At 44.6% G+C, this 9,372-nt stretch overlaps 1 protein-coding gene across 2 annotated transcripts in view; it reads right to left on the reverse strand.

Annotated features, from left to right (window-relative positions):
- LOC122809322 (RNA-binding protein 10-like) overlaps window positions 1-9,372 on the reverse strand; it is a 1,914,178-nt gene that overhangs the window by 1,903,239 nt on the left and 1,567 nt on the right. The gene's annotated exons all lie outside the window — the stretch shown is intronic.

Raw genomic sequence — 9,372 nt, forward strand, 5'->3', positions numbered from 1 at the left:
TGACTGAAAGCCTATTTACAGTCTTTAGCATAACAAAATTCATGCAACCTACTATATTGCCCATGTCGTACTCCCAAGCTGCACAGACATGCACTAGCACAAATTCAATGTTTGCGTTTTTTCTCTTTCCCTACCCACAGGTGTGAGGTCATGAAATTAGCATATACAAGTAAGGGGCTGGGGGTATTTGTTCTGTATGTTTTCAATTGTGATTCCATCAAATGTGGCTACAGACTTCAGTCAAATGTGCAGAGCCATACATTACACAACACATATGCTAATGCAAAGGATGCACACAAAGTTATAGAGCATGCACAAAATCATTTACCCCCCCCCCATTTATGTTAGCATAATTTATATATTTTTATCTTTTTAAATATTAAACACTTCAAATAGTGAACAAAAAACAGCCATCGTTTAAGAGCGACTCTAAAGATGGAATACAAAAAATTGCAGGAGGCAAGGCCTCCACGCACCCCCCCCCCCACCGTAATTGTATAAATCTTAGATCGCACAACAGCAGGGCAAAGTAGCTACTGCATTTGGTGTCACAAGGGGACCTTAAGAGATCACAGCAAGGCTGACCCCAGTAGGTGCTGTCTGTCAAACCACAGATGGAATATGGGGAACGCTTGTGAGATCAGGGTAGATCTGCTGAACCCATCTATCAAAGTTGAATAGCATCTGCACCACACAATCCACGTCGTCAGACAGGCTCCTGGAAAATCGAGTCAAGTGGGCAGGAGATTTGAAGGGCTGAAGCAATGGTGACCTAAGCGTGGGGGATCCTGGTTCCAATTCAGGGGACCAGCTTCGCAACTGAAACTCCACTGGCATCCAGACTGATGGAGCCGAAGTAACAGGCCTCTCAGATCAGACAGCCTTCAGATCAGGTGAGAAAAATGTACAGTTGTGTACAGTTACCATAAATGTAGATGTTTTGAGTGTATTCACTGTTGCAGTCATCACATTTGGGTTATCCCTGCCGGGTAAGCCTTCAGCCTCCCCAAATATCAGAGACTTAGTATTTCTGCGTCGGTTGCTGTCGCTTTAGGACTGACGTCAGGCCGTCAGTGGTATAAAGTAAGGTAGCCAAAACCATCACATCAGTTACTCTTGCCCTATCCTGAAGGTGGGCAGATGAATGGATTTGGTTGAGAGCCGCACTGGACACCACATTGGGCATGAAGGACGGCTTAGTTTTAGGATTTTAGTTTTAGTTAGGATACCCTGTCTGCATGGAAGATGAAGGGTTCCAAAGCCATGAGTGATGGCCAGAAGGAAGGCAGTCTTCCAGGAGAGAAATTTTAGCTCTGCAGAAGTTGGTTCGAAAGGAGGCAGAGTGACCTTTTCCAAGACGACGTTAAGGTCCCAAGCTGGTGTTGGTGCCCTTCTGGGGATCTCAAGTTGCTAGCCCACTAAGGAACTGTTTAATCAAAAGATGCGAGAAGAGAGGCTGTTCAGTGGGAAAATGAGCAGAAATAGAGGCATGAATTTTGAGAAAGGAGAAAGACCACTGTGTAGTAGGTCAGCTAAGTAATCCAGGATGAGAGGGATGGAGGGCTGTGTCGTATTAACCCTTTAGCCTGGATCCAGGTGCAGAACCTTTTCCATTTATCTCCACAAGACTTGCTGGTGCTAGGGCGTCTGCCTTCACGGATAACACCCAGAACTGGTTTACCGAGGATGGAAGATTGGTCCGGGGTTAGGGAATAAGCCAAGCTGCCAAACAGAGTGTCTGCAATTGGAGGTGCATGAATTCCTCTTCCCTCTGAGTTAGGTTTGGAATCAGAGGAAGATGCCATGGAGGCAGCGGGGACAGGCTGCACTGCAAGGGGTATCAGTGCTGTCAGGGCCAGTCTGCAGCTATGACACTGATCCTTGTTTTTTCCTCCCTTATTTTCGGCAGTATCCTGGTGATGACAGGTAGGGGAGGAAAGGTATACAGAGAATAGTTGACCCAGGGGTAGGACAGGGCATCCACTTTCCAAGCCATGTAGTGATGCTCACTGGTACAGATTTTGCTGAGCTGATGGTTGGTGTGGGAGGCAAATAGGTCGACCTTTGGGGTTCCCCATTTCTGAGTTATTAGGAAGAAGGTATTTCTGTTGAGCTGCCACTATTGTGGGACCAAAAGCTTTCTACTTAATTGGTCTGCCAAGGAGTTGAGAGTCTGGTAGGTATTGTACACCAACAGGTGTAGTTCCATGGAAAAGGCTGAGCGCCAAAGGGTCATGGCCAGCCTGCACCCGGTAGGAGTGAGTCCCTCCCTGCTTGTTTATGTACATCACAATGGTGTTGTCTGTTTTGATCAGGAGAACCCCTGGAGAGAGAAGGGGTTTGAAAGCCATCAAGGCCTGCTGCACAGCCATCTGTTTTTGATTGATGTGCAGGGGAATTTGCTGTGGGCTCCATTGGCCCTGTATGCACCCCAAGCATAGTCTGAGGTGAGGGTCTGGGCGGCGGAGTGTGGGGAAAAGGCCAGTCCCTTGTTGTGGGAGCATGCTGCTGCCCACCAAAGAAATTCCTTTCTCAGGCAAGGTATAATGAAGAGTTCCCAAGTCTTGAGAGTGTAAACACTAAAGGCTCTTTAGATACCACTGAAGTTTCCTCATATGCAGTCTGGCATATGGAATGAAGAGTACGCAAGAAGCCATGAACCCCAGGGCTTGCAGGATTCCCCTTGCAGAAAGCTGGGGCCTGGTGGCCAGATGAGATAAGTAACATGACAGAAAATGTGTTTCTCTGGTGCAAGGTATGCCATCTGGGATGCTGTGTCCAGGCTTGCTCCCAGGAAGATCATCCTTTGTGTACCCTAGGGAAGATTAGTAGGCTCTTTACAAAGGCCATGTGTTTGAGCAGCTTTTCTTGGCTGTCTGCCTGAATAAGGCAGTCATCTAAGTAGGAATAAATTTGAATATTTCTTTGTCTGCAAAAGGCAATGATCAGAGCCAGGAATTTTGTGAAAACTCTGAGAGCAGTAGATAAGCCAAAGGTAAGTGCAGAGAGCTGAAAGTGTTGAGATCCTGCCCTGAAGCGGAGATTTTCTGCATGACTCCCTGATAGGAATGTGGAGGTATGCCTCTTAGGTCCAGGGTGGCTAGCCAAGCGTCCTTGGACAGCATGGGTAGCAGCTGCTGGAGGGTGAGCATTTTGAATTTTGGGATCACTAGGAAGGTGTTTAGAATGGCTAAATCGAGAATGGGGCACCAGGTGCCCTCTTTTCTGGGCACCAGAAAAAGTCTGTAGTAGAAACCCTGGCCTAACTGTTCTGCAGGAACGTGCTCTACTAACTTCAAAGAAAGAAAGGAATGGATTTGCTTTTGAGCTTCTGCCCACTGATTTGGTGGTAGATCTGGGAACCCTTCGTGTTGGAAGGGTGTGGAAGGAGGAGAATTTGTATTCCTGAAACACAATGTTAAGAAACCACTGGTCCATTTGTATCCCTGAGACACAATGTTCAGAAACCACTGGTCCTTGGTAATGGTGGCCCAGGTGCTTGAGTGAAAGGAGGGTTTTCCTCCTAGGGGTATGTGAAAGTAGGCAGAGGGTAGGTTGGGAAGTGGTGAGTCATTGTGAGTTCTTACCAAAAGGCGGTGGCTTAGAACTCCTTGGTTTTGAAGTGAGGCAAGTCCACTGCTTAGATCTCTGCATTCCCTGGGGCTGCTGTCTGGGGGGGGGGGGGGGTCTGTTTCCACGGGGCCTAGGCTGGGCCCGTTTACTCGGAGCAAGAAAGGACCAGTGTTTGGAGGGAAAATGCCTGCTGAATCCAAGGGGCTGGACTTGTAAGAAAACTGTTAGCACAGATTTTGCTTTTTCTTCCATATTTTTTTAAGACCTCTTCTGCCTTAGTGCCAAATAAGTTAACTTTGTGCAAGGGCGCATCCAACAATTTAGATTCGATATGGTCTGGCAGGGGTTGTCCCTTAAGCCATCCATGTCTTCTAATCACATATCCAGTGACTGCCGCCCTGCAAGAAGCTTCTAGGGCATCAAAACCACAGTGTGTTTAGTTACTTGACTTGTAGAATGCATTAAGTCTTGTAAATCTTTAGGCTCTGCCCATGCAGGAAAGGAGGACATTTTTTGTTTAAGGAGTTCCAAGGTATGCTGCTGATATTAAAAGCATATGGAACGGACAGTTTGGTGCCCTGACAGCAAGAGTAGCCGAGGTGTATACTTTTTTTATCCCATCTGTCCAAAGCTCGTGAATCCCTGTCTGAGGGGGTGGGATTCTTAGCAGAGATTGCTTTAATCCCTTTTGGTCCTTGAGAAATGACCTCAGGGTCAGCTGTTGGATTTTTAAGAAGATATTTGTGCAAGTCAGGGACTCTGTAGTGCCAGTCTGGTTTTCTGGGAGCAGGAGAGAGGGCATCTGGAGTCAAGCTGGATTCAAGAAAAACATCCTCCACCACATCCAGGACTGGGGGGGATGGCTAAGGGTCTGCACTGCGGTAGATTTAGAAATTCCACTCCCAGAGTCTCTTTTTAGACTGAGGGTAGTCCTGACTCTCCCACTGGAAATGCTCCCTTAAGGTATGCAGGGTTTCCTCAAAGGAAAAATCCTCTGGGGGAGAGGCTGAAGGAATGGATTCCTCTGCATCAGAATCCTCATATGTGGAGGGGGGCCTTGCATGTCTTCATAGTCAGATGAATCAGATTCATCTGACTATTGTTCAGACAAAAATACTGGAGACAGACCCCTTTTCCTTTTTGAGTGGGTGGCTTGGCTTCCCCTAATCAGCATGACGAGGTCTTCTGCCATTTTAAGCATTTGAGACAAAGGCAAGCCAGCACGCTTGGGTGTGGTTCGAACCCTCGGACGAAGACATTTGGTTGTTTTCAAAAGAATGGTAGTTGCAAAAGAAGGAGTCTGTGTCGAGATTTGGTGGTGCAAAGAACTTCCTCGGAAGCTGGTGCCTCCTCAGTGGCCCGAACCCATCCAAGGTATAGACAACCGCAGGATCCTTAGACTATGAAGAGTTCTGCAGCATACCTTACTACGAAAGGGTTTCTGTAGCAGCCTGCGAATCAATTGAAGTGGGTATCGGGGACTGCAAAAGTGCCTCCGAGTACCAGAGGACTGACGACTAGCATAATGGAGCATCGTCAGAAGGTATGGACTTGTGCGGTCTGTCGGTCTTTATCTTGACGCTTTTTCGGAAGATCTGATGTCAGCTGGCTTACCGAAGCCGTATCGGAATTCGAAGACTGTAAATGAAAATTTCTGGCTACAATAAGGCCCGGTGGATAGTTCTGGCATTAAAGCACAGAAGCTACAACGGGGGACGCTGTGGTCTGGGCCTAGCCAACTGACGCAGTAAGAGAGGTAGTCTAGGTGTGGTATTTGCTTTCTATAGGCGAGACAATTAACTTTTTCTAATCGGTTAGTGCAAGAAAAAAGGATCCCCAACAGGGAACTTAGCTTTAGAAGACTTCAACTCAGAAACAAAAACTCAGGTAGTGGCCGACCTGCACTCATGCCAACTGCTTCTGCTTCGGGCTCGACGGAAAGAAAAACTGATGTAATGGCATCGGCTGCCTTCCTTTATACCACTGACGACCTGACATCAGTCCTCAAGAAACAGCAACCGACGTAGAAATACTAAGTCTCTGGTATTCGGGCCGGCAGAGGGCTACCCTGCCAGGGATAATCCAAATGTGATGACTGCAACAGTGAAAACACGAAGGACATCTTTGGGCACCTTTTTGGACAGCACCGACAGAGCACTGGAAGATGAAGATCTCTTCCCCCACTTATCTGACTTGGGAGATTGCCCAGACTTAGAAGTACCCGGACCTTCTTGTATTGCTTTGGAGAAGGGGGTTTTCAAAAGGCCTCTTAGAATCGGCTTGTTCTCTCTCTCTCTCTCCAACAAAGCCCTGTGACTAAAGGAATGACGAATCGCACAGGAGACTGTGGAGATGGGCAGCTCCTAAACAGTACACACAAATGGTATGGCTATCAGTAAGGGCCATTTTATGTCAGCATTCCTCACATTTTTTAAACCCAGATGGTTTAGAATCCTAAGAAGACATTGTAAGCACCAATCAGAAACAAGAAAGGAAACCGATCTGTCTGTCTCTCTTTTTTAACCACCACCTAACCTAGAAAAAGTCTAATAGAAAAAGGACAAGGATGGCAGAGCCCTCTAACTTAAATGGGCTCTGCCGGGAGAAGTGAGAAGAGGGAGGGGGGAAAGCCCTCTAACTTAAACAGACTATGGAGGTTCTGCAACTCAAACCAACCTGAAAAGATCAATAAAAGGGAAAAAGTCCTCTAACTAAAAACGGGCTACTTAAATTTAAGTTTAAAGCCGGGATAAGGAAAAAAAGGCCTAGCAGAGAAAACACCCAACAGCAGTTTAATCACAAAAACAGCAGAAACACAATTTGCTTAAGTTATTAGGCAGAAAACACAAAATTAGAAAAAAAAAACAAAATTTCTCCCAAATATAAGAAAAGTGTACTTGGCCAGAGCCAGTAAGAAGAGCACCTGATCTTGTTTAGTGGCAAACAAGATCTGGGGATCTCTCCTAGCGCATGATGGGATAGGGTTTTAGCCACGAGCTAGTGGAAGACCTCGAGCTTGTATATAAGGCAGAGCCGGATCAGATCCAAACCTAACCTACTAAGAATGAAGGCAAGATAGGACATCACATCACATCTTCCATGGGACCTGACAGTATCCGCAGGATGTATTCTGCACCATCTCCAGCAAGAACTAGCTTTGTCATAGAGCACCCTATTCAACCACAGCCTAAGTACAGGCTTCATTCCAGCAGAGTGGAGAACTGTCATAGTCATCCCCTTGCACAAAAGGGGTGCCACTACTGACCCTGGAAACTATCCCCCCTTAACTTGACAAGTCTGATCTGAAAAGCCATGGAGCATATTATTATGGATTTCATAAACAAAGACATAGGCAATCTCCAAGCACTTACCACCCAGTTCGAAACGGTCAAGGGCAAATCTTACCTGTTGAACCTGGCTGACTTCATTGAGGTTGTCACCAAGGCCCTAGAGGAGGGAAAAATCAGTACATATACAACTTTCCCTGCTTGGCCAAGGCCTTTGACACAATCTCCAACCCGAGCATCATCAAAAAGCAAACACAACTTGGCGTAAATCCCATTCTCTCAAGTGGGTGGCCAACTGGCTCACAGAAAGAACCCTCAAGGTCAAAACAGGCACCTCCAATAGCAGACCTGTCACTAGTGGAGTTCCCCAAGGATCTGTCCTGGGACACCTACTGTTTGGCATCTACTTCTCAGAGGTCCAGGCAAACACAAAAGGCCTGTGGCTAATCAAGTTGCGGACTGTAAGTTGGGTGCTGTCACTGACTTCCCAAATTAAGTTATACTGCAAGAGGATCTCATCCCAACTAAGGACTGGTGACAAAGTCATGGACTCAAGTTAAATGCAAAAAAAAATGTATCATACCATTCGGCAAAATCACAGCCCCTACTGATTACCACATCAACGGCAACCCCCCCCACCCCAAGTACACAAGCTGTGGAGAGACCTGGGTACTCGGGTTGATAATGTCACATTCGACCATCATGTAGCAGCAGTGGTCAGAAAAGTATTTTTTACTTGGCTCATCTCATAAGTAAAGGGACAGCATAAAACAATGGAGGTCATTACCACTCTATATTCCTCCCTCATTAGACCAATAATTGCGTACAACACCCTGTTTAGTATGTACCTCTCCAAACATCTGCACCAACTGGAAAGGCCACAGAAATGCCTCACAAAGAATCCATGGCCTCCAACACCTATCCTATGCAAACCCACTCAAATCACTTTCACTCTACTTGTACAGCACAGATTGCTCGGGGTGATCTGTGTTTTGCCTATAAGGCAATCTCAGACCCTGCCTTACTAGAGATGCTCCATATCCGCAAATCTAACTCCTCATGTACTACCTGCTCAAAAGGCCCAATCTAATATGCGACATCAACAAAACCTGCTGGAGAAACAGGTTAGTTTCCTAGAGGCTGCCCAGTCTCCGGAATAAACTTCCCATAACCTGGAACCAGGCCGACTGCAAAAGGAACAATCCAACTGCTTTAGCGTATACAACTCTTTTATCCACGCTTTCGTCAAAGACTTCATCAGAATACATGCCGCAGAAACAGAAGTTTAAACACCAGTTTGAACCAATGAAAATTCACTTATAATTATGTTCTTAGAACCATCCCTAAAATATTACTTTAAAACATCAATAGAAAACATTGGAAGTTAATAAACAATGTAAATATACCCTCCAATTCTTTTTTAAAAAACATACGTTAACAATCATTCATACCATGTTCCTTGTCTGAATTTAACTAAGTTGCCATAAGGCTTCTTTCTGTTCCAAATCTGTCTTAAAATCCCCACCCCTTAAATCTCAGATTCCTTGTTCTAATACAGAAAATAAAAACTTATTGTAATCAGAACATTTTAAATTGCAATTAAAAAAGGCATTTTTGCCTTTTTTCTTTATACTACTATAATTGTTCGCTTACTCGGACACAATGCCCGAATACTCATGTCTATTTAAAAAGCTGTGCATTTCAGCACAGACCCCCCCCCATGTACTTTTAAAATTGAAAAATCCATGTACTTTAATGGTATAAGATATCGGACTTAAATTGACAAAAGGACCCTCTAATTACAACTTCCAATTTGTGTATGCCGTTACACCTATTCAAACGAACAGTATTAACCAGTTTGTTTCTTCTCTTTCAAAGATAGTTTTTAAATTGTAATGATTTTTATAAACAACTCAGGGACTAGGACCCACTACTTTATACAAATCATAATTTCCTTCTAATATTCTCCAATTACTTTTTATTTTTATTATAGACCCACTGTCCACAGTCATATCTAAACTGCAAACTACTCCATGGTCCAGTGGAAAGTTTTAGGTCTATTGAAGTTGTTAAATGGTACATCCAAAATAGATGGATACAGAGTTTCTCCTGTTCAGCACAAACTGTGCTTGTTCCCTTAATAGCTGTTCATCATACCCACACTCTAAAAACAAGGAAATAATAAATTCGAACTCATTTACTAAGTGTTCATATTCATTAATCATTCGACCAGCTCGAATGAATTGTCCTTTCAGTATATTGTCCTTCAAAAACTGTGGGTGTAAACTGGTATGATGTAAATTATCAGTGAAAGTATTTTTACGATGCATCTTGCTTGTAAAATTTGCTTTACCTGCATCCCACTCCAAGGTCACATCTAAAAAATTGACCTTAGTCCCTGCAACCCCCAATATGAATTGCAAAAAATCAGAGACTGAATTTAAACTTCTAATGAATTCATGTACATTACTTAAATCTCCAGTTATATCAGTTTTTTTTAACATTACTTCTA

The sequence above is a fragment of the Protopterus annectens genome, chromosome 8.part0 (assembly GCF_019279795.1).
Source record: "Protopterus annectens isolate FY-2018-M chromosome 8.part0, PAN1.0, whole genome shotgun sequence".
Taxonomy (NCBI): domain Eukaryota; kingdom Metazoa; phylum Chordata; order Ceratodontiformes; family Protopteridae; genus Protopterus; species Protopterus annectens.